General features: G+C 35.3%; 1 long non-coding RNA gene across 1 annotated transcript; it reads right to left on the bottom strand.

The window, feature by feature from the left end:
- Window positions 1–258: 258 nt before the first annotated feature.
- On the bottom strand, window positions 259–23,923 carry LOC122180335. Its single transcript, XR_006179017.1, has 3 exons — window positions 23,886–23,923; window positions 17,635–17,752; window positions 259–1,008 (listed from the first exon to the last, which is right to left on the bottom strand). It is a non-coding gene; the product is annotated as an uncharacterized LOC122180335 (long non-coding RNA).
- Between the last annotated feature and the right edge of the window lie 824 nt (window positions 23,924–24,747).

Raw genomic sequence — 24,747 nt, 5'->3', positions numbered from 1 at the left:
TGATGTATCTGATACATTTCAGAAGTCCTGTAAAGAAGCTGGGTGGATCTTTGCAGGCAGATGGTTTGGGAATCAGCCATTACTTTCTCCACCTCACGGCAGATGCAGGTAGAAAGTAAATATCTTCATCAGGAATGAAAAATTATTAGCATGCCTCTTAAGAGTTTAATGCTATTATGGAATGCAAAAATTTATACAAGTATTTATACTATCATTAGTATTTTAAAATATGAAATGCAAACATTTATTTCCCCCCATGTTCTCAGGAAAAATATGTTTCATGAAGAGCAGCACATTAACTAACATTTTATTATTTCTGCCAATAGGTGGCACTAGGAATTTTCACATGAATGTAAACGAATGCAACATTCTGGATTTAGCCATCCAAATGATCCTCTATAAAGACTTTCCTTCATAAAATATTTTGGAAATATCATGAGTGGTATCCTTCAGTTATTCACAATAGGGCAAATTCACAGTTTTGAGAGGAGTTGCTACAGAAATGTAATTACAAAGAAGAATTAATGTTATTTATATTACTTTTCATGTTGTCAACACTGGGAGAAGTTCCCAGCTTGCTGTTTTCTAAGTAGTTTACTTTACATCATTCTTGTATGAACCAATTAGCCAGAATTACTCTATGGGTTCTTTAAGATATTTACCAGAACATAACAAATGCTGTAGTTTAGCGATTTTATGCACACTTTATACAAATTCTGCCCACTCTTGTTCAAAGGAAGAAGAAAAGAAAGACATTCACACTCTGTCCGAAAAGATCCCTCCTGAGGGCAACACATCAGCAGCAGGATGTTCTCAGTAGATTCCTTCCTTTTGGCACAGAGTCTGATGGCTAAATGTTCTTCACAGGAGGACAATCTGAGAGCAAGCTATTTGGCTCCTTTCCAAAGCAGCTGCAGAGTGCTGACCTCTAGGACATGATGCCAAGAAGCTTCTGCTGGTTCCAGTGGGAGGTGGCCATCACTGAGAGCATCAGAGAATGTTACAGCTCTAGCAGGGATGAGATGCTTGCTTTTTTATTTCAATTTAATATGACTTAAAAAAAAAAAAATCACCTGCTCTCTGCAACTGAATTCGAAGTAACAAATAACTACTCTTCTAATGCTTCTATTCTGACTTTGCTGATAGTCAATGTATTTTTAATGGACTGAGGCTATAACTGTTCTTTTGACACCTAAGAGGAATCTAGTGACATAGGATATTTGAAAAGATGCACTCTAGTGGAATCTGACTGCATGGAAGCCAAAATAATATTTGAAACTTGATATGAAATGGATTGAATAAAAAAAAAAAAAGAACAAAAACATAACAAAAAATGAAGGAAGGAATTTAAAAAAAAAATCTCTTCACAAATATAAAAAAAGCAAATTAAAAGAAGTAGTCTGAAATCAGAAAATGAAGGATGAAAAGGCAGCACAAAGAAGTATTAGAATGAAAATAGGAAAAACAACAAAGATGTAGTAATGTCAATTATCTGAATAGCCTATTCAGAAAATGAAAATTATTGCTAGAAGGATACATTTTTCAGCATCCAGGTGGGATCTGCTGAACAGCATGTTAACAAATATTCTTCTGTAGGAATAGTTCCCTCTGTACTCTGTAAACTACATCCCTTCTGTGAGCAAAGAAAAAAAAGGATAAAAATGGCAGAGCACTTGGCAAGGCAAAGTCTGCTGTGTTCTTTCCCCCAGAACTGTCCAATATGATGCTGGGGCAGTGCGGAGCTCTGCTAACCAACCCCATTGACCAGAAAGTCACCATGAGTAGGCTCCACTTAGTTCACACTGAATATATTCTCAAGTCTACTGGTTATCTTGGGCAGTCTGAAGAAAATCTAGTTACAAGAACTTGCAAAAAAAACCACATTGTCAGCTTGAGGCTAGCGCTAAGTGTGACATTTTATCTGGAACAGTTCATTAAGAAAATATCTCCAACCATTCAGCAATGTGATCACTCTGGGGATCCTCAATTAGATAGCAAGCTGGTCAGCATCATGGATAGTCTTCCACTTCAGGCCCAGAGAAGCACAGAGAGTAACACCTTGTCTGAGATCTGTTTCTTTGCACCCAAAGTGCATCCACATCATCCACGTTTCTGTTCCCTTCCAGAGTCTAGTCACCTGTTTTCCAGACATATTTACTTCTCCCTAATAGATCTTTCCCATTAGGCTTGCAACAAGCAAGTGTATTTCAGGAGAGATCCATGCTAGTAACTCCTTTTAGGAAGAAATAAAAATATGTAGGAAGATCCATTGTGAATCTCTGACAGAATGCTTTTCCTCAGCCTTAATTCACTAATGACTTTCAACACATTTTAGTATACACAAATGTGGTGCAACACATGCTTTCATGGAATAGGATAAGAACATAAATACCACGTGGCAAATATTGCATGTATTTATCACAACTGATAAAACTGAACAAGTTTAACAATTCTATGTTGAAAAACAGGAAAAATATACAAACAAACCTAGAGAATCTAAGCATGCAAACTCAGTATTTCTCAATATTATTTAATGACACAAGTTGTTTTCATGTTTTCTTGTGGGATTTTAATACAATTTACATTGACATCTGACAAATGATTACTGAAAGAGTTTATATGACATACAATGTGTTACAAAGTTTTATAACAGACTTTGCAATAGCTTTGATATTAAATTTGCATCACAGCCTTTTTTCAAATCAAATAACATTTTGAAAGCACTAAAATGATTACCATGAAGAACCACTAAAAAAAAATATTGATTCATTTGGTATTTTTAAAGACCTCTGCTATTTACCAAGGTCTCTACTTATCTCAAAGTTTTGAGCTTGCTATGTTGTCAAAGCTTTCACTTTTTAAAATACGTCTTCCTGAATATTAATATTTGTTTTGTAAAGCACATTTTCTTAAAATTGTTTTGCAATGTTATATAAAGTCTTCTTAATGGCTTATTAGTACTGGAAAAGTTTTATCTTATTGACTTTGCCATTTTAAATACATAAGATGTCTACTTAGTATTTTCAGCCATTACTTTTCAAGTACAGGAGACTTTTGTTAGAGGATAATACACTTTTCCTTAATTCTTATTTTTATCTATTGCTGCTGCTCATTACTCAAAAGCATCTGTTAGTATAAACCCTTTCCGTTATTATGAGTACTACTGAGCACTTTTGGATTCCTTATCATCCCTTTCACTATTCCCTCTCAGCAGCTTGATTATATACCACAGGACCCAGGCCCCTTCTGCTTGTGCATATTTTCTTATGTGCCAATTAGGTACAACATGCTTCTTCTGGGAACAAAGGTGAACCGCAGAGCATGGAGCAGGATGCTTTTTTCTGACCCTGTCCAGCTGTTCTTTCTATTCTTCACAGCTGAAACTCCATTTCTTTCTCATCCTGCGTTATGAGACTGTGAGCAAAATTCTCTCTTAAAAACAGACTTAAAAGCTGTTATTATTGTGATTTCTTACTTAATAAAATTCAAATTTACATTCACAATGATGCATCAATTAATTGTGGTTATCTTATTGCACTGTACTAGTAAGCTGAATTATTCTTTTTTAGGTTAGAACTTATAAGCTACATAAGCAAGGATTATTCATTATTGTGATGATTTTGACCTTGGATTTTATGACACAAAATGCTAAAATTACTGCTTTTGCATGAAATGACATCCTGCTTTTCTTCCAAGCCCTGAAGTTCTTGACAGAAAATTTATTCAGATTATTTATTCAGTAGCTTTGAGTGTGTTTCTCCTGTCTTCTGGCTAAGCTACCAATCATTAGGTGAGTTGCAGGCTAAGACTGAGGAATCATGCACCATGTACATTTTGTCAGAACAGTCCCTTTTCCCTAACCTATAGAAGACAAGGTTAGCAAAATAAAATCTTCCTAAAGGAGAATTAGAAAGATGGATACGATTGATTGCTGAACACAGTTTTCTTCTCTTGTTTTGTTATTTTTTTTTTTCCCCCCATACAGTGGCAGCAGCACAGAATATAGATTTTACAGACAGGATGTTTTTCACAGAGAAAAACTGAATGACTTAGTTAAGGTCTTGAGGCCCAGGTTTTATCAGTTACTGAGAGACTCATAAGAAATGCTGAGGGTCCCTAATCCCTACCGGACTGATGAAAAGATGCCTCAGATCTCCTCAGAAACATATGCATAATGGATTTTTGAGTCATCTCTGATATTCAATATTAAAAACACACCTTTTATGTAACAAAATTACCCAAGAAGATATATGGCCTGTACCAACTTCTTTTTCCTGAACTATTTTAAGCATCTATTATGCTTAATTCCAAGGGGTCAAATTTATCCTGTCTGAAAATTTGGATTTATATATATATATATATATATATATACACACACACACACACACACACACCCCTTAAATCCAATAGCAATCTAAAACATTATTTTTTTGTATCATTTCCCAAGAAAAACAATAGAGAAATTTTGTAAAAGAGATATAAGGAACTTCCCTGATTATCAAAGGACCTGTCCTAACATCTATGGCAGGTCAAAAAGCAATGAGAAGAATATGTGTTCTGATGCTCACCACACAGGTTCCCGGTTCCCTTAAGGCAAGAAGAATTCTGCCCCATTACTCCAATTTCAGACTGAGTAACTTGAATTTAAAACATCCCATCTGACATCACCTTTTCCATTAAAACACAAATCAAAGGAATGTTTCTTCTTATACCCTAAAACTTCTCTGAGGTTTAAATGCAAAGCTAATTGCTCCTCATGTGAAATGCCACTAAACAGGGAAACAGGTTTCACTTTGCTTCAGTGGAATTGCAAAGTAATTTTGTCATGGTCTTTTACGCTACTTAAATTGAGCTTCTTACTACTCTTTATTATATGTCATTAAATTCATGAAACATTGATTCATGTCTTGATATTGAGTGACTAGGTGATAAAGTGACAGATGAAACTCAACATTGATAAGTACAACGTAATTCTCTCAGAGAAAAACAAACTGTACTATACATGCCTAATGAGGGACTTTAAAGAAACTACTGCAACCTTGAAAGAAGATCTTTAGGTCACTGTGGATAAGACTGTAAAACATTACTGTAGAAAGGCAACAGAATGTTATAAGAAAATGCTACAGAAATAAAACAAGAGTTGGTATATCACTGAATAGCTTTTGGTAGGCTCACACCTTTACTTATATACTTTTTTTTTTTTTTGAGATCAAGTAAAATTAGAAAAGGTACAGAGAAGCAGGGAAGGTGATCAGAATAGTAGAACAGCTTCTACTGAAGAAAGCAAAGAAAAATCAAGACTTCTCAGCCTAAAAAGCATATCAGTTCAGATATGACAAATCTCTAAAAATAGGACAGAAACAGAAGGTAAATAGGAAATAGCATTTCCAATGTAAATCTAGAGATATCAGTATCAATATTGATGCATGAGAGCTGCTCCAAAAATATTGCAAAAATACTGCATATTTCTCCACACTGTCACCACCATTAACTACGCAATTTTTTCCAGTGATGAACAAGAGCCTGCATGCCATGCGCATAAGAATCTGCATCAGTGGAGCTGACCTGCTGCAACTGTACGCAATTTCTCCCATATGGAGGAATTCAGAGACACACCTTTACTTCATATGCACTACCATGTCAAAGGCCATTTTGTCAGACTGTCCCTCTGCTGCCATCCGTTACATGACAACCAAACGTAATGAAATATCAACTGAAAGGTTCAGTCTCTACTACCATACAACCAACATTCACCCCTTATGTTGTTTCAGTCTCTACTGCCATACCACCAACCTCTTAATTCACGTGCCAACATTTAAAAAAAAAAAAAGACGACATTACTTTTGGAGTAGCCCTTACATCTAGGACGATTTGTTTATGGTGGGACCAAGGAATGCTTGACGTCTTCCATATCTGGCTGTTCTTCCCAGCCGCGGACTTATTCCGTGCTGTAATGCTTATGGTGCTGTCCATCTGATTTTGTTTTCATGGGATCTAAAGCCTTGTGAAAAGAACCACTTGCCTTCCACGATCCTGTTATATCTCTGCCTGCACATCCATGTGGGATATACACTATACTTGATTTCCTATTTGGGTGTAATTCGGATGAGATGTCATTTACAGGCATGTAGCAGGAAGAACTGCAACAACAAAAAGTAGATTTGGCTTTCCTAGTCTTTCAATCAACAATTTTAGTAAAGCATTGAGTACTACTACTCTAGAAAGTTAAGACTGTTACTCAATGTAATACTAAGTAGATCACACTTCTTGGCTGGTAAGCAGTTAATTATTATAAAGTAAATTAAAAACCACTATTTTCATCAGAAGATTTCAATTGGAACATCTCTATTTTCTCTCTTCAGTCTATAGGATTTGTGTAAACTTATCTATGAAAAAAGCCATCATATTGCCTAATTAATAATTTATTGTTATTTCTTCTGTTTCAAAACAAATTGCTTCTGATTCTCTCCTTCCTGCAGAGTGGCCTGACCTGTAATCAGTCTTGGAAAGAGATTTGTTAACGCCTATTTTTAGCCGTATCAAATACAAACATATCAGCCACAACATGTATTATAGAAACTGTTTTTAGTAAGTTTGTCTACATTGCAGATTTTTCCTGCCAACTACTACAAAAATGTTTGTGTTTTTTTTTTTTGATTTTATGAAATTTAGTTGATAATCAGTTGTTATATATAGCTTTGATCTTAAGCAGTTTATTCGTACTTACAGACTCTGGGCTCATTATACCAGATATATAATACATTCCACAGGAGGTGAAGGTGCTGTTGATAAGGAAACTCCAGTACACATTTATTGAGCTTTTCAGTGAGATTTTAATAATTCTTTAATGAGCATTTAGCCAATTAGCACTACTGAATGTCATTTCCTTGTATCTATACAATTGGTTATCAGAGAAATATATTCAAAACAATGATTGTTTTGAAATAATAGTTTGTTGCAAATTTTTAAAGTATAGATAAAACACAACTTGGAGTTGCATTGCAGTCTTACATTCATCCCTTTAAACTGATAATTAATATGTAAATGTTAAAAGTTTTAGGAGAACGTGACAAAATGCTGAGATTTTGTGTATTTGAAAAATATGATGACACACACCTTCTGTAAAGGGAAGATTGTTCTCTTCTGTCTTCATTTGGAAGTGTCAAAAATAATACTACCTTTGCTATTGAGGTAGTAGTGCTTAGGGGCACTCTGAACTACATAATCTTAGTCAAGCCACTAAATTTTGGCTGCCTTGCATTATTATGAGCATGAATAAATTAATTTAGCACTCACTTACTACACATCAATCTGAGTTTATACTTATAAAATGCATCTTCCAATTGTAAATTAGAAAATCCACTTTTTCTAATTCTAATGAAAATAGTCCTGCATTTTGCAAATATTAGTGTTAATGAAGCTGAAAACGCATAGAATGTAATACAGAAGAAATGTAAGCAAACCTGGTTGGACTTGATCTCTAGAAATTCCCTTCCAACCCCTGCAATTCTGTGAACACCAAGATTTCATGCCATATTACAAATGCTGATAGTTGTGGGAATTGTTGATGCGGCAAACAAAGGAGAAAAGAAATAAATGAAGAACAACATTTTGTTTTTGTAAGAACAAAATGTGAATTGCATGTTAGATTTTCATTTTTTTTATCTGGAAAATATTAGCAGAAGACTTGCAGTCATTAATAGTAAGCTGATAGCTGCAACAATATGAAAGGGTAGGATATCCTCAGAAACCTGAACAAGTGTTCTTGCATACTATTTACTAGTACAGTTAATGATATTTCAGTACTTGAACCCTCCTATATCCTTTCTATCTCATCCTGCCTCTACTTCTCTGAAATACTTTGGCTTATTTGCTTACATTACAGATTTTTAAACAGCATTAAACTTAATTACAAAGTGGCTGAAGATGAAAGCAGTCACCTTACCTCATAGTGACGCTCTCTGAATGCCACCAATTATTTTGTGTCTAAGTCAACCCTGAATAAGAACTTACTGCATTCTTTGATTCTTCATTTCCTTGGTAGCACTCAGACCTTCTACATAATTTACTCTGAAATGGATATTAAGGTTAAGAGCTAGTAGAAGTAAGCGATGGGAAACGGTATAATGGCTGTTATTCTAAGATCACAAGTAATGGAATTACCTGCCTTTGTTTTGAAACATTTCTCCATTTTAGCTCCTTACTAACAGAGATAAAGTTGATAGGAAGAAAAATCTGCAATCTTGCCACAAAATTGAATCATCTTGCAAAGAAACTGAATCATTTTGCCAAAACCAGTTTACTTCAGATACTATTTATTGTTTACAACAGTCTAAATTTACTCCTTTTACCTGTTCAACTACAGCAGTTTTCCTTTCAACATTTCTGAGTGATGTGCTATTAAAATGAAAGTTAGAAGAGGGGAAAAAAAAGAAGAAAATCTAACAGAATAACAGTGAATAAATACAAAAAAAAAATATTAAGAGATGTAGAACAGAATGAGCAACTTTCTTTAATAGATTGTAAAATGTGCTCAGCTGCCATTGTGATAATCATTCATTCATCTGTTCAGAATAAAGTGCATTTATCCATCACAAAATCTTGCTCTTGCATATGGTAGGAGGCATACTCATCAGTAAGGTAGTCTGGAAATGAGCCTAGGCTACCAATTCTCAGTTCTTTAGCTTCAAACTTCTGGAATCTTCCTTCTGGAGCAATATGAAAATGAAAATCAAATAGCTAGGTACTTACTTCTTGTAGGCTAGCCCAGGGGAAAACTATGAATCTGTTTACTGACATCAAATTCAATTGTGATCTGTTTTATATTCTAGGATCCTAAACATCAACTCAATGATTTGCTAACCCTGCTGATTTTTTGATAATGTCAAAATTTTTCATGAAAAATAAAAAAGTGTTTGAACTTGGTACCCTTGTACAATAATATCAACCTTATGTATAAGAGAAGCATTAGCAAAATAGCTATTTCCTTCTCAGAAAACAGCCTTAGAAGAAAACAGGATGTGAATCTGAATGCTACTTATTTTGGACTGTTTTCCTTGTATTTCTTATAACAACACACTTAGTCTATAAATAATCATTCAGCAGATGTCAGCATTATTTAAATTGCAGTATCTTTAAATTTTATTAGACAATTCATGATAGAATACCGAAAGTTTTAGATAAAAATAAGAATCAAATTAACAGCAGTAAAAAGACATAATATCTACTGTTAATATATTTCCTCAGCTATTCACTAAGCTATGGATTTTGTTTCTGTCATTTCAATTATACTATCTCCCTTTCATTTTCCTTCTCACTAGGAGGATTACAGTTCCTTCCTAAAATTAATATGTTGTCTATATATTGCTGCAATTTCACTAAGTCTAGTCAGTGAAGCTAATTTTACATACTGATTCATCCAATTTAATTTAAGAAGACACACTTAGATTACTTAGTCTGATCTTCTCTATCACTTGGGCCAGATAACTGTTGCAGGCAACAAAATTACCAGCTGTGTATGAGGTAAGCGATTCACTGAATAAGACAAAATAGTGAAACCACTCTCTTTAGCATATTGTTAATTACCTTCTCATGTTTGCAGTCACAATGTAAACACATACTGATTTGTAACCATTTATTATTGATTAAGAAAAAGATGTGTTCTCCTCTTTCAAAAGCCTCCTAAAGTCACTGACTGGGGTTGTTTCTGGTAAAGTAAATAAACAAAACCCTTGATGTTGTTCTTTATTCACTTTAAGCTCTTTCTTGCTAATTAGGGAGGCTGGGGTGGCATTATCTTTAATCTTATCTAATAATCTTTAATGTTAATATGTTATTAAAATATAACATTAAAACATCCTATATTTTCTATACTATGCTGACAGATTGCCTCCTCCTATTCACTGCTGACCACTACTCACACATCTTCTTTGGCCCATGTGATTTTAAAATCTATTTTAGACTCAATTATTTTGCTCACAGTTTCCTACCCTATAGCTGTTATGACTTTCCAGTTGATAAGAGCATTTTAAAACCTGGAATATGATACTATTTTTAATATCTGAATGCTCAGTGCTGCTAAATCAAATGCCTGGTCTCATTTCCTCTAATAATCAAACCTATAATTTTCCTCAAATAATTAAACTAAACCATCTGACAAGATGCATTTGTAGGACAGCATATCGATTACTAGGATTTTTATTTCTATTCTTTATCTTGTACGTGGTATAGAGCTGCATATTAATTATTTTTAAAATCCTGTATGAGAGCTCTCATTATTTTCCTGTGGCTGATGTCTTGATAACCTCCTCACAGTCATGAGGGTCATCCAGCACACCCTGTTTGAATAAAGTGTGCTATTGCAAACATTTATTTGTAATTTCTATCATGCCAAGACTTAACTGAAATTGCTAATAGCGAGTCAGAGATCTCCTCTATCTATAATTTCAGTAAAATTGGGTGGTAATTTTAAAATGTTTACTTTCAGTAAAGTCTCCCCAATTACAACTAGAAAAGCCTTGATATTATCAATTCAAATATAAAATGGAAAATCTTAATGAATATTTTTGCATCATTAGGAAAATGCAACAATTGAGCAGAGAATTACATTAAGTAGAATTTTTCAGCCCAATTCTCTTTTCAAAATGCCTCTCCTCGGCCTTTGCCTTTTTCTTCTCCTCCACTATTTTAAAATCCACAGGTCTCTCAGCTACTTCTGTGATTTTTCTTCTCTTCCATTACATTTGTTTCAAACTGCTGTCCATAATTTGTTGTGAAACATAACAGAATTTTAACCTGAAATGTCTTCTGGTAGGTTATGAATTTCAAATTTTACATATTCTTAATCTTCTTTCTTTTATAAGTTTGCTTCTTCATAAGTACTTATGATTTTGACTCTGATCAAGAATATTGGCAATGAGGTCCTGACAGAAATTTAGCAACAAAAATAATCTGACATTAAGGCATGAAGTTTTTATCTCATCATTTCTTCAGTTTCCAAAATACTTTCAATGCATTTTATCTGTCAAAAATAAATGTCATTTATAAACTTTACAAAGACATGCATTTCTACTGTGTATTGGAAATATAAATTAAAATCTTCTCCCATGTGAGACATCTTACTGATATAGATGAGTGGATACTTATATGAAAAATAACATTATATGAAAAAACCTATTTTTGTCTTGTCTCAGCTAAGCAGTTCTCAAAGATCCAGAAGCATAAGAAATCTCAGAATCACAGAAACATAGGGGTTGAAAGGGATCTTCAGAGATCACCTAGTCCAACCCCCTTACTAGAGCAGGTTCCCTACACAAAGTTGTGCAGAAAAGTATCTAAGTGGGTTTTGAATATCTGCACAGAAGGAGATGCACTTCTCTGGCCAGCCTGTTCAAGTGCCTTGCCACCCTCAAAGTAAATCAGCTTTTCCTCAGTGTTTTAGTTTGTGCCTATTGCCCCTTGTCCTGTTGCTAAGCACCAGCAAGTAGAGCATGGCACCATCCACTTGAATCCCACCGTCCAGATATTTATAAATACTGATATGATTCCCCCCAGCAGGGAGATGCAAATACAAGTGGAAATCCAGGATTATGATGAAGTAAAGAAGAAATATATACTAATTACCATTAATAGAGGTCTACAGGAACAAATTAAACAGCTATAGGAACAAGGGAAATGACAGGGATACAGTTGATCCTTCTTTGATACTGAGGGATAAACAGATGAAAAAAAATGACAGATTCTGACCTCTGATTTTCAGTCACACTGGCTACTTTGGAAAGGATTGACATTCAGTTCAGACTTATAAAATGGGTTCAATCTTCTTACAATCAACCACGTATACATATTTTACATTTTATTTAGCAGTCTGGTCACAGAAAATACAGGACACATTTTTACAAGGCATTCATGAAACTGAGGGCTGCAGTGTGACTTATCTCTACTAGAAGTTTCTTCCTTCCCTTTTTTCATTTATGAAATGCAAAGGTATCCTGGGTTTTATTCATTTAATGTTAAGCAAACAGGTCAGATGGTCACAGAAAAGCAGTCTACAGTGCCCTGTGGCATTTCTGAATCAAGTGCAATACAATTCTCCATACACTACATTCAGGGAACAGATAAAACGAAATGAGAACAGTTGAAGGTAATTTATGAGCTCAGCATAAGTATTTCTGTCTTTAAAAGTAATGTCATGCTGGAAACCTCAGAGAGGGTGCGATAGAAAAAGGTAAACAAATTACAAATCAGAAATTTAGATCTAGGAACCAAACTCAGCTCTTTAGCAATGATATTTTACTCAGGTCTGACACTAGCATACTGAGCTTGCGCAAAATGTTAAAGGATTACTTAAAAACCAGTGAGATCTTCCCTGCACGATGGTATAAGAAGAGGCTTTTAATCAGATTTTACACTCCTAGCATAGAATTTTTAGCTTTTTCATAGCTGGCTAAATATGTAGACAATAAGTAGATTCGACTTAAGTCCTATGTTCCTGTTAGAACAGTTACACAGGTTAGATATATTTTCTTAACAAATATTCAGTAAGAGTGTGACAAGTTAGGCACTATTGACCTTATTTCATTCTAATCTTAGTTTAGACATGCACTAAGCTTCCCATTCACTTCATAATGACTTTTCCAATACCACGATCCCAATTAAAAAGGAGAAAATGTGAGTTTATCAATATCAGTAGTTGTGGTTTAGCCCAGCAGACATCTAAGCACTTCATAGCTGTACCACTCCCTATGCTAGTGGAATGAGGGAAAGAATTGAAACGGAGAGCAAGAACTTTTGTGTTGGGATAAGGGCAGTTCAATAAGAAAGAAAAAAGTATCAAGAAAAATAATAAAGAAAGCAGGTGATACATAATGCAATTACTCTCCACCTGCTGACTGATGCCCAGCCAATTTCTAAGCAATGGCAGTCCTCCCACACTGACCAACTGACCCCAGCTTTTACTGCTGAGCATGACACTGCATGATATGAGACATTCCTTTTACCAGTTTGGGCCAGCTGCTCTGGTTCCACCCCCTCCCATCTGCCATGCACTCCCAGCCCCCTGCTGGTTAGGCAGCACCAGAAGCTGAAAGGTCCTTGACTTCATGTAAGCACTGTTCAGCAACAACTCCAACATTCACATTGTCAACTTTACTCTCATTCTAAATCCTGACCAAGGTACTACGTCAGCTATTAAGAATAAAATTTAATCTATCCCAGCTGAAACCAGAGTACCAGTGGCTATAGTCAGCCATTAAATAAAAGGAAAAGCCCTAAAGAACATACAGGTGGAATGAGGCAAAATTTGAATGCTTACAACCAAAACCAATTTTCCTTGTACTTCATTGCTTGGGAAAGCAGCAGGCATTCTCAGGACATGCCTAATATCCAGACAATATGGAAATCTTCACAAATCATGGCATGTGGTAAGAGAACAGCTGGTTAAGTCCTTTTGTAGAACAGTTGAATTATTATTAAAAAAGCCTTGGGCTTATTATTGTTCTCCCCTTCTTAAAGATTACAGGATGGCAGAAAGCAGTTTTAGGTTGTGGTTGCTGCCCTTTGGGAGTAAACAGATGTATGGAAAGGAGAGAAGGTGGAAATGGAAGATGATGGGAGAACACAGAGGGAAGCGACAACGCTTTTGGCAACTCCTGAATACCAGGAATATTTCAGAATGCTTATGTTTTACTAAATTATTTAATAAGTAGTTTTGACCAAAGCAATGATTGAACCTACATGGTGTCTCCTCTTTTTTCCCCCCCCCCCCCCCCCCCTCCGCCACTGGTGCAAAGGGTTCTGTCTTGTGCATACACAGCTGACTTCTAAGACAGTCTGAATGCGTATGCTGCTCTGATAAAGCTTGAAAACAGGTGTTTAATGAAAGTCTAATATTTTTGTTATGTGTGCAATTATAACTCTTGACTACTTTGCTATGTTCACTAGTAGGCATGCAGGTTTATTTGTTTGTACATATTATATGCTGTATTCATAATTATCTTAAATGCGGATCACAGTATTGACTACAGCAAGATTAAAGCTTATGACTCTAAAATCAGTAGGCTATTCACTCTTCCCTTTTTCAAAGGGATGAAGCTATGTACAAAGCATGTACTTTGTACCTTTCCTCTTGGAGAAACTTCTTGACTCAGTTATTTGCTATTTATGTCAGACTTTTAGACATTTAACCTTTTCCCTCTGTATTATTTCAAGGCTAGATGTCACTCACATCTTTAAACAAAATACTTCATCTAGTACTGACTATGCATGGAAACCAAACATGAAAGTATATGTTTTCTGAGGTTACTTCCCTCAAGAATTGTAAAGTCTCCCTTTTCCCAGCATTTCGGCTTTCAGACTGTCATTTTCACTCAGTGAACTCACAGGATGAAAACTCCCTCACCAAAAACCTGCATATCGATCAGTTATGTTGCTGCAAATATACCACTTCGCTTTGATGTTTCTCTCTGCATCTTAATCTGTATTTTGTTGGTTTACTTTGGTAGGTACTTATCATCAACTACAGTAGCAATCTTGTGATGGCACAGGAAATAGTCCATCAACTTATACAACAATAATGAAAATATCACACATACAAATAAAATGAACATCAAGTGCAAGTGAATCATGAAGTCTTTGATCAGGTTACAGTTTGATGAAATATCATCAGATCATATGTGAGTGCCACTGCATATGAGTATTACTAGTGCAGCTAGACAAAAATGAATACTTCTGAGCATGTTAAATTCTCTACGACTCTTTAAGGCAATACTTGTTCTTACTATCCAACAGCTAATACAATTCTTAATTTTTAAGAAAAATGAAATTGATTATATCCTTAATTTAGTGGTTTTCTCCCAGCTTTTTACCTCCTAACCATTTCAACTAGATAAATCTTAGAGGACTTCCATAGTTAAAATGATGTGCCAGAATTCTTTCCTTTTTTTTTAGTTTATTACTGGAATAATTTTGGAATAATTACAATTCTGATGGATTTTGCTGAATGAGGACAGGCCAAAATGCAGACAGCAAACATAAATACTCAAAGTATTTATATGAAGATATTGATATGAAGTGGATAAGTCTATTCTGAGAGGCAGGCTTCATGTATACTTGGGCAAAAAGTCTGATCCAGAAGTAGACAAGGCTCTGCTTAACCTAAGGCTACATACACATATCTGATCTTGAATGGATTTTCAGCTTCTGCTCCTGGCTGTCGAATAGTTTTCACAGGCAGACTCATTGTTCCTAGGTCACTACAGATCAATCAAAACCAATTTTGGTCAAGCAGTATTGTTTTTCCTGTATTAGGTTACTGTTGAGTAAATTCTCTCACATTTATGTAGGTCACTCTGAAAGTAACACCTCCAGTTTATTTCCATGGAAACTACAACAGATACAAAGAGCACAATAACCCTATTTGATAGAGAAAATTCTCAGCTACAAAAACTTTTTTTTTCCCCAACATAGTCATCCTCATTAGCTATTCATTTGCTATGCTATGAACTAGAGCTTGCATTCTGTGTTTGTAAAAAAAATCTGCATGGCTATCCAGAACATGGCTTGTATTTCACATCGCTGTGGCTACCACTTAAATTCATCACTCAGTGCCTCCTCGTGCTCATATCCACTGTTTGATCTCCACAGTTGTTCAGCAAGAGTTGCTGAATGTCAGTGGGTGCCATTTTTTCCAGGTGGAGTAAGTCAATGAAACACCTTTGCTTCATACACACGTTTATGTCAGTGTCCCTCTGTTACCATCTTTTGCACAACAACAAAATGTACTGGAATATTGGTGGAAATGTTCAACATCTATCGTTATACCACCAACATCTACCTCTGATGTAATGGGCCAACATTATAAAAGAGGAGGCATTACTTTTGGAGCAGCCCTCATATTTCTCTAAGGAGAGAGTTCTAGATGTGGCAGTAATGGAGGAGAATGTGCATAGAGGAAACAACGAGAAAACTGTCATGAAAATCAATTTCCAAATTAAGTAATTCCAATACAGTAACATTGTAAAACAATAAATCTCAAATATGATACAATTATGCTATGAGGCAAAAGTTGATGTCAATCTTCAGTGCATCCTGGGGTGACACAAGAAATAAATACTGATTTTTCAAATAGTGATCTACTGCTCTTTGGTGTTTGTTTCACATGTAAAGAGAAGCGAGAAGGAAAGCTAACAGTTTGAATTTATCTCCTGCACAAATGGAATCATGAAGAATGCTGAAAGAAGGAATTGTGGTTAGCTTATGAGGGCAGAGTCGTTTTAAGAATCTATCAAAGGACTTAATATTAAAACAGTTTAGAAGAAACAGTAAAAGCTGAAGAATTATCAACTCCTAGAAAATAATCATCCATAAACATTCTCTTCCCACTGCTTTAAATAAAAACAACATCCAATAAAGAGAAAGCAAAACAAAGGAAGGAAATTATGCAAAATCAGTTGCCTCTTTAAGATACTGTTTTTACAAGATTGATCTCTAGTGAGCTGCAGTAACTATCCTTTATTTCTGTGAATAGCTATCTATATTAACAGTGCATGGAGAAGTGTTTTAATGTCTCTTAATCTTCCTACATGAATTGAATAAGAAGAGACAATAGCGAATCTTAAGTTCACATACTCTGACCCAGTAGTGAAGGCCAGTCTTTTTAAGAAGCACACTGGGCTGTTTTGTTCACAGTCTTAGAATCCTGTGTGTTAGGAAAAGGTTTTCTTCCTTTGAGTGTTCAAAAACCTTGCAGATGCAGATTGCAGTTCATGCCAGAGTTCTAGTTCAGGTGCTGTGAGAAACAAGATAAACCAGACCCTCAGGGACAGAATGCTTTATGAACTCAGTAGGAGTCTATTCACATGGTCATTCAAGATGGATTGAAGCCCACACAGATGTCTATACTCACTACCAGTAATCATGCACTGGAAGGAGACAAGCTCTTAGCGCTAGGCCTGCCTTTTGGCTGGACCTCTGTGGGCTGTGAGCCAACACTGGTGGGATAGATTGCTCTTCAGCCCACCTGACAAGCACTTGTTTCGAGCCCTGTGTGCAAGCGTACATTTCGAATCAGAGCTGTAATGAACCATCTGCAGGGAATGAGTTGGCAAGAGAGATCAGCAGGTTTGACCCTACTCTTCAGCTACCCTTCATACCTGCAGGACAGATACACCCACAGGAAAAGACTAGCAATGAAAAGCCTGAGGACATCAAATTATACTACGAGTAGAAAAGATCAAGCACCACCTCTTATGAAAGTATAACAAGCAACAGAGAATTCAGCAGTATGGAAACTGCCTTGAAAAACAGTGTGCTATACCATAAAAAGGATACTGCTGTTCCTAACAGGTAGACTTTTCACTGTTTTTTCAGTCTGTTTTCTCTCCCTACTGCTTTTTGGACTGCCTTACTGGAAATCATATTTCATTACTACTGCAAAAATTTAAAAATTGTTTTGTTATTTAGAATCTGACAAACCCCTTCAGCTTTTTTGTCCTAAATGTACGCAAAATGAACAAAAGAGCTGCATCTCAACAAAATATTATATTCCTGTAATTTTTAAGCTGAGTATCCCAAAGGAATGTCTATAATAGTCTACATATAAAAAGAAAAGAAAATAGTAATAATAAAAACCCTTACCTGTTAAACTGTCCTCTATTGATCCTGTAAATACATTCATCAGAGAAATAGTGTTTAAAATGATTTCTGGGTAAAGCAGTGTACCATATTGCAACACAAATGGTCCCCAAATAGGCATCTATAAGAAGCAGTACAGACAAATAACTCGTTAGAGAAACTATTTTAAAATAGTTTCTTTTTCTTCACTGGGGAAATGTGGTATTATTGCCCTAGAATGATTTAATTCACCCTAATTATATTCTGTTTGATATCTGCAGCTGTCTTAGAAGCAGGATTCTACTATGTAAATCCAGGAGACATTTCTCATCTCATTTGAAACCCCAACATGCTCTAATTTTCAAAGGAATTATAAGCTAGTTTCTGCATATGCTCATTGAATTTTTCAGTGGAATATCAAAAGAATTCCCAATTTTCTGAACGCTATCACTTGTACAAACTCTATTCACCTTGAGTTTCCCTTATATACTTATACACATTATACACTTTGTATTGACCCTGCAATATTAATTAAAATCTTGTGCAGTTGCATAATAATGTGACCAGAAATGTCTTTACTTTGTAATTCTCATGGAAGACACTAATCAAAGTTGCCTTCTTATATTTTGTCTTAGAGTTCCATTTTACTTCAGAACAGACGTGAATTTGTCTCACATACAACTTTTCAACACAGCTAGTAAATAGCAGCATTTGGGCTGATATCAAAAGAAGACCATAAGAGGATATGTTTCTGCCAAAAATTAGTGTTGTAAATGCATCCTTCGATGTATTTGGCAGTTGCTGTTCATATTACAGTGCCACATTGCATAATTCACATAATAACTATGCACCAGAATTTGTAATTAAGTATTGGCTCACGTCTGGTAACCAGAAGTGACAATCAGTGATCATTGTTATTTGTTGGGAATATCACCATCAATCCCAGGGAAGACAGCAAGGTGAATCAACATGGTGTGAGAAAGCACAACTGGCTGTTAAGTTGTGAAAAGCCAGTAAGTGATAGCTTCCTGCTGCTCTCTACAAATTACCAACTAACAAAACAGAGCAGTTTGCCTTCTCTTACTATGAACAAAAAATTTTAGAAGTCTTAGCAGGGAGTACAAATTTTATGGAGAGAAATCAGGGGAAAGTCAAATGCTCTTCTTCAAATAAACTGACTTCAAAGAGTAGGGTCCTAACCAGTGATTAGAAAAATAAAATAACTGAAGTTCCATGCTTTGAAGATGAAGCCAGAGTAAAATTTAAGTAGAAATTGAAAGAATATCCACCAGCTTCCTTCTATATTTACTACAGTTTTTACCAGATGGACTTCATTGATAACTAATTTTTTTATTGTCACACAATCTTTGAAAGAATAGGTTGTAGCAAGCTTTAACAGGAGTAAGTACTTCCCTGTCAAACAAGCCAGTTAAAAACTGTGTCTAATCAACTATCTAGTGCTTTCCAGCTTCTGCCTTGTCTTAGTTTCAATGGGATGGCAAAATCTTTGGTTAAACATAGTGAAATTCCTATGTATGATCTAACCGAATCCTGTACTATATTCTATGAGAAGGCAGCAGAAAGAATAGAAATATTAATCTACCCTATAGTTCTTTTCATAGATCCATTTAGAGAAGAGTATAATCTGATCACCCAGCTGACCTCATGGACAAAATAGAGAGGACTCATTCCTTGCTACTACTCCCATGTCTCTCACACAGTCATAAGCCCTTCACCTTCACTGAGGGGCAGCACCATCAAGAAATAGGAGTGAACTTGTTCTCATTTGGAAGGAACAAGGGATACAGTTTGGTTCATGAATCCTAATCCTACCTAAAACTCTCATATACAAGATACTATAAGAAATTATTCTTTCATTCCCAGCTACCTCTCTTATCTGTTTTTTTTTTTTTTCCTCCAGCCTGCTGTGTCAGTTTTGTTGCTTTGTCTACTACAAGACTTCCAAGCCTCTTTATGTCTGGTTAAGGGAAAAAAAGGCTATTAACACCTGAGTAAGAGATCCAGTTTCTTAAGTGCATGACTGGAATTAAAAGTTGTTTTCTCAGATGCAGCACTAGGATCAAAGAAAAGCTTTAGTGGAACTAGCATAAACTCTTGTAAGTCCTGAACACAATTTTTGGGACTGGAAACTTCCATTCATAAAAGACATCAGAAGTTATAAAAATATACTGTGCATCAAGAAATAAATTGTATACGGGAAAAAAGATAGAATAACTTTTTAATAAAGGAAGCTTTATAAATTTTAAACACATGCAAGATTATTCTTTAGGGAATATTTCAAAAGTAGGAATGTTATGGAAAGAAATAGCATTCAGACATTTGCCAACTAGTCATAAACTAAGATCTCACAATTTAGAATTAATTTTTTTACTGTTAAATTTTAATTTGGATTTCTCCTAGGAAAATGGTCAGAAATCATGAATAAGTATAAAATGTAGAAATTTTTGGTGGCTACTTAAGTTACACACAAAGATCACAAATATCTAGGAAAATAAGGGCATGTCTGTGGAAAATACTGAATTAAGTGGATACAGTTATGATGCAGATGAGTTATACAAAATGCTGGAACTACAGCTAGGTGTCACGTGATCATAGAATCTTCTTAAGTGTCAATATATTAGAAAGTTTTTAAACAGTATAACAAGGTCTTCAGGTAGAAGTTCATAGCGTGATAGATACTGAATAATAGGTTAACGTTCCCAGATATTACTACTACAGTGAGTGTGATGAACCAGTGTTAACTTGCTTTGTACTGCCATCAGTAGGCTGAAGCCAATTGGTTAAACTGGCACAAGGGAGAAGTTCACCATAATCTATTATCAGCCCCTTTGGTGAAAGAGGTTTTGTTTAAGACTTCACTTAAAACAATTGTTCCTGTGTTGGGTCCCTAGGTTTCTACAACTGTGTATTTGTCCATGATGGCAGCATTCCTCAAGAAAACAGCAATGGCTGATACAAGTCAGGAAGGCATTTTTATTCAACAGATGTTCAAACTCTATTTTGATGACTTTACAGTGTGTCTGGAGATGTATGGCATATACTTTTCAAATTCCTGCAGCAAACAGTGCCTTGCTGAGTGAAGTAGTCTGCTTTAATCACAGGTTCAGCAATCTGCCAAGGATTACGTGATTGAGACTGATGATAGTATCCATAAGTAAATCAGGAATTGATGAGACCTTTGTATGTCACCTACAGCAGTGAGACAAAGTGGATTTTACACCATCTAACTAAATCCAGACACTTGAAATCCAGACATAAAGCCTCTGACCTCTCTTGAAAAGTTGACTGTGCCAGTGGAGAGTGTAGCAAGCAGCATCTACATAATACAGATGTGAGAGAGAGAAGCAGGGGGGGCGGAAGGAAGACACAGATCTCCAAAAAAGTATTTCATCTTTGTCAAGTCAGAGGAAAATAAAGAAACAAAATGTAAAGAGAACCTGCTTTCTGTGCATCTCCAATAGCATTAGAAAGGGTAAGTAATAATTTAATGACATCCTTTAAAAATGATTCATAGAGGTAGGGAGTGATAGGCTTTGAGAAAATCATGTTTCCAGGATTATACAAAAGTAATTAAAAATAAGCCTGTTAAATGGAAAAGCATGGAAAAACTAATACAGGTCAAATTAATTTGTCTTTGAAAAATAATCAAACAAATGCAAAGAATTGGATGTTATTAACTCTTTGCACCATTTCTCTTCATAAATCATCCAACTTCCATAAATACATCAGTGGCATGTAACATAGTTGTAACACAATGGAAAGCACAGCAATGACAGAAGAGAGGCAAGGCACTAGGCTGCAGTAAGTGAGAATCTGCTCAAATGCAGAAGCCACAGAAATAAAGAAAAGCAGCTGCATAGTCCTACTTTCCCAAGGACTCAGGTAGACTGATCTCCAGCAAGACACCCTTGCCTTCCCTACCAACCCTTAAACAAGGCCTAGGAAGTGGTGGATACTCAAATGCAAGCCACTCAGATACACTGCATGAACCTGAGATCACCTGGTAAGAAGGCAAGGCCAGGAGAAGAATCACTGTTTCAAGCCATGACTTCGCATTTCTGCTACAGTAGTTTTTGTTAATGATAGTAAGCAAACTTAGAGATATGCATGCACAACTTAAATATGTCTGAGACACAGATAAAAGAGTTATAAACCCGCAGCCTTGCAGATTGGTTGGAGAACTAAGTAATTGTGCTCTGGAAGGAGCAGATGTTAGCAACTGACCATACTTTTAACTAACTCATTTGTCATCCTACAGTGTTTGGATCATAGAACAGCCTGCCCCAAAGTTATGAACTATAGTGTCAACTGATGCTCCTAAGAGGTTATCTGTGGAGTACCAGTATCAATTTTTCCATATGACAAATTTTTTTTGGACCTGCCCCTGATTCAGCCATTTATTAATACAGCTGAAGTGATGAGTGGATGTTATGTATAATAAATTATTTTCTACATGTATGCATGTGACAAGTTTATCACATAAAAAATAAATCTGCTTCAGAAATAAGGCGATATATACTCAGCAGTAAGTGATAATGTAAAATACCAGTTGCCAGCTACTCTTGAGTACTCATCTTCTCTCCAGAATTAAGAATCTAGAATCAAGTTTGCCATACTTGACATTCAGTTTTGGCTACTAAAACCTCACTGTGCATATATGCTCATTCTCAAGTTTGTTTAGTTAGTGTTAAAAAATTAGTTCTTGTTTTATCCACCTTAATATGTAAGACATTAAGTCACATTATGAAACAAAACTTATGCTAAAAATTAGAAACGCCTTCTGTGTGCAATTTGTATGACTGAACAATATCAGTAGTTTATTTCTCCATTCAGCGTCTTAAAGGTATATTAGCTAGTGGTAAACTTGATGCAGTTTGAAGTGCGTATCTGAAGCATACCATATTGGAATATCAGAACTCTCTACACAACTGACAATACCCTTGGTATATCTTAATAGCTTTGTTTTGTAGCTTGTTGTTAAAAATTCAATTTTAATTTGTGGATATTCCTACAGAAGTGTTCAGGCTTCTATTACACATTAATTCCCATAGTCCGAGTATCTAAAAGTAGATATCCTATAAAATTTATGAGCTACTCAGAAAATGCCATTTTCTAACTTCTGTTTCATAGTGGTTTGTTTTTCTTTAATTGTAAGGTAGGATTAGGATAAACAGAAGTTCCACAGTTATGTTTTGAATTGCCCAGGACACATTTACTGAGATGATTAATTCCTTTTCTAACTCTTTTGCCAGAAAAAAAAAAATATTAAAAGCAGCAACATAGTAAAAAAAAATTCCAACTTCACTGAACCACAGGCATTGTAGGAAGATCCAGAAGAACTTCAACAGCATTTCTACCACATGTAATATAAAAATATGTCTAAATATTTTAATGTAAATATATATAAATATTTACATTGCATATGTACATAAAGATATGAAAACTCAATATGCTGAGTACATAGGTAGGTAAATATACCCAAGCACTCTTTCAATCCTCTTGCTCTATGAAACTTTTCTAAGTGCAAAGTAGTATCTATGAATCTTTCATACTGTCTCCATTTATGATTAGCAATATACAGAAGAAGCCATACTATTATGCTGTACACAACATGGTGCTGATAACATAGCCATCGTAAACTACTCATTACATGCTCACACATTCAGCAAGTTCTCAAGATGTTTATACTAAAATAGTTTTCGAACCAAACTTCATTGGAAGACTAATAGTTACAGCAATATTCCAAATTTTACATATTTCAAGTGTTATTTCATTGCACTAGTGGGTTATGGGAGCCAAGGAGATGCTTCAAATGAGAACATCATAAACATTAATACTAAAGTACACAAAACAGTACTTTTTAAAGGATCTTCTCAGCCATGCATTCATTGTTCTATATATTTATAAAAATAGTGACTACAGTAAAATATCATAGAAAAGTGTCTTTTCCAGGACCACATATTTCATTGATTAAATCAGAAGAAATTCAGGGTTGGATTATGCAGACTGCAAAGGAGACAAAAAGTAGGGGACCTGTGACTGATACAAGAGAACAGGTGCTACCTGAAATAAAGATTGTTTAGTAGGTACGTAAACAGGTACATAAGCTGCTACCTACTGGAAGAAAAACAATGATAATGCAGATGTACAATCAACAAATGTACTGTTAGAAGAGGTTAGGACAGTATTTTACAGGTTTAGAGCTAGAAAGATTATTGTAGTGAAAAGAGACAATAAAAAAATGAAACGCTCACCCATATCCAAGGTTCACAGTAGAAGACTCCAAAAGGAAAGATATCCAGAAAGAGACCCTTCCCTCCTGGCAGTCAGCCCTTAAATGAGGTCTAGGAAAGGTGCAGTTAGGCTGCACCTGTGACTTCCAGTCACACAGCTGAATTGCCTTCACCTGTGCTCCCATGGCTGACTCCGTCCTTGCCTCAGGTGGTCAATCAGTGGTTCAGGCCATGATTTAACAATTCCCATACAGCAGATAAGACTGGAACTAGTGTTAACAGAGGTAAAATTCATAGCTGGTTGTGAAAATCATAATAGAAATGACTGAACTACCAATTAATGGAGATAAAAGCTGTAGTTTACTGTAGACTGTCAAGTGACAGTGATACACAATTCATCTTAATCTGAAGGTGAGGGTAACTCAATTTGCTAATAATACAATGAATGTCAGTTATTTTCTTGTTAATAACTTGAATTAATCTAGGTAATATTTGCACAGCATTAAGTGGTTTTATCCCATAGCCCATCTATCTCATGCATAATATTCACCAGTATTAAAGCTGAAAACAAAAGAATGGGTAAAAAAAAAAATGGTAAGAACATAATTTTGTGACAGACATACACAAAACAGGACTTAGATCAGGTACTGCGGACAAAATTCATCACTTACATAGCACAAACAAAAATCTGAGCAACAACACTTGTTTTTAAAATAAATGAAGCAAAGGCTGAAGAAAATATATCTATTTTTCCTCCTGCACAGAGGAGAATGCACAGATGTTTCTTCTTCTTCCAAAATTTCTGTTTAAAGAAACAATTTAAATTGGTCTAATCCTCTGAAGCAGAACTTTCATCACTTTTTAAAGAATAACTGATGGAACA

Source organism: Lagopus leucura, unplaced genomic scaffold (genome assembly GCF_019238085.1).
Source record: "Lagopus leucura isolate 7727_CA_CO unplaced genomic scaffold, USGS_WTPT01 Super-Scaffold_100004, whole genome shotgun sequence".
In the NCBI taxonomy this organism is placed as follows: domain Eukaryota; kingdom Metazoa; phylum Chordata; class Aves; order Galliformes; family Phasianidae; genus Lagopus; species Lagopus leucura.
This window is presented reverse-complemented; position numbering and strand designations above follow the sequence as displayed.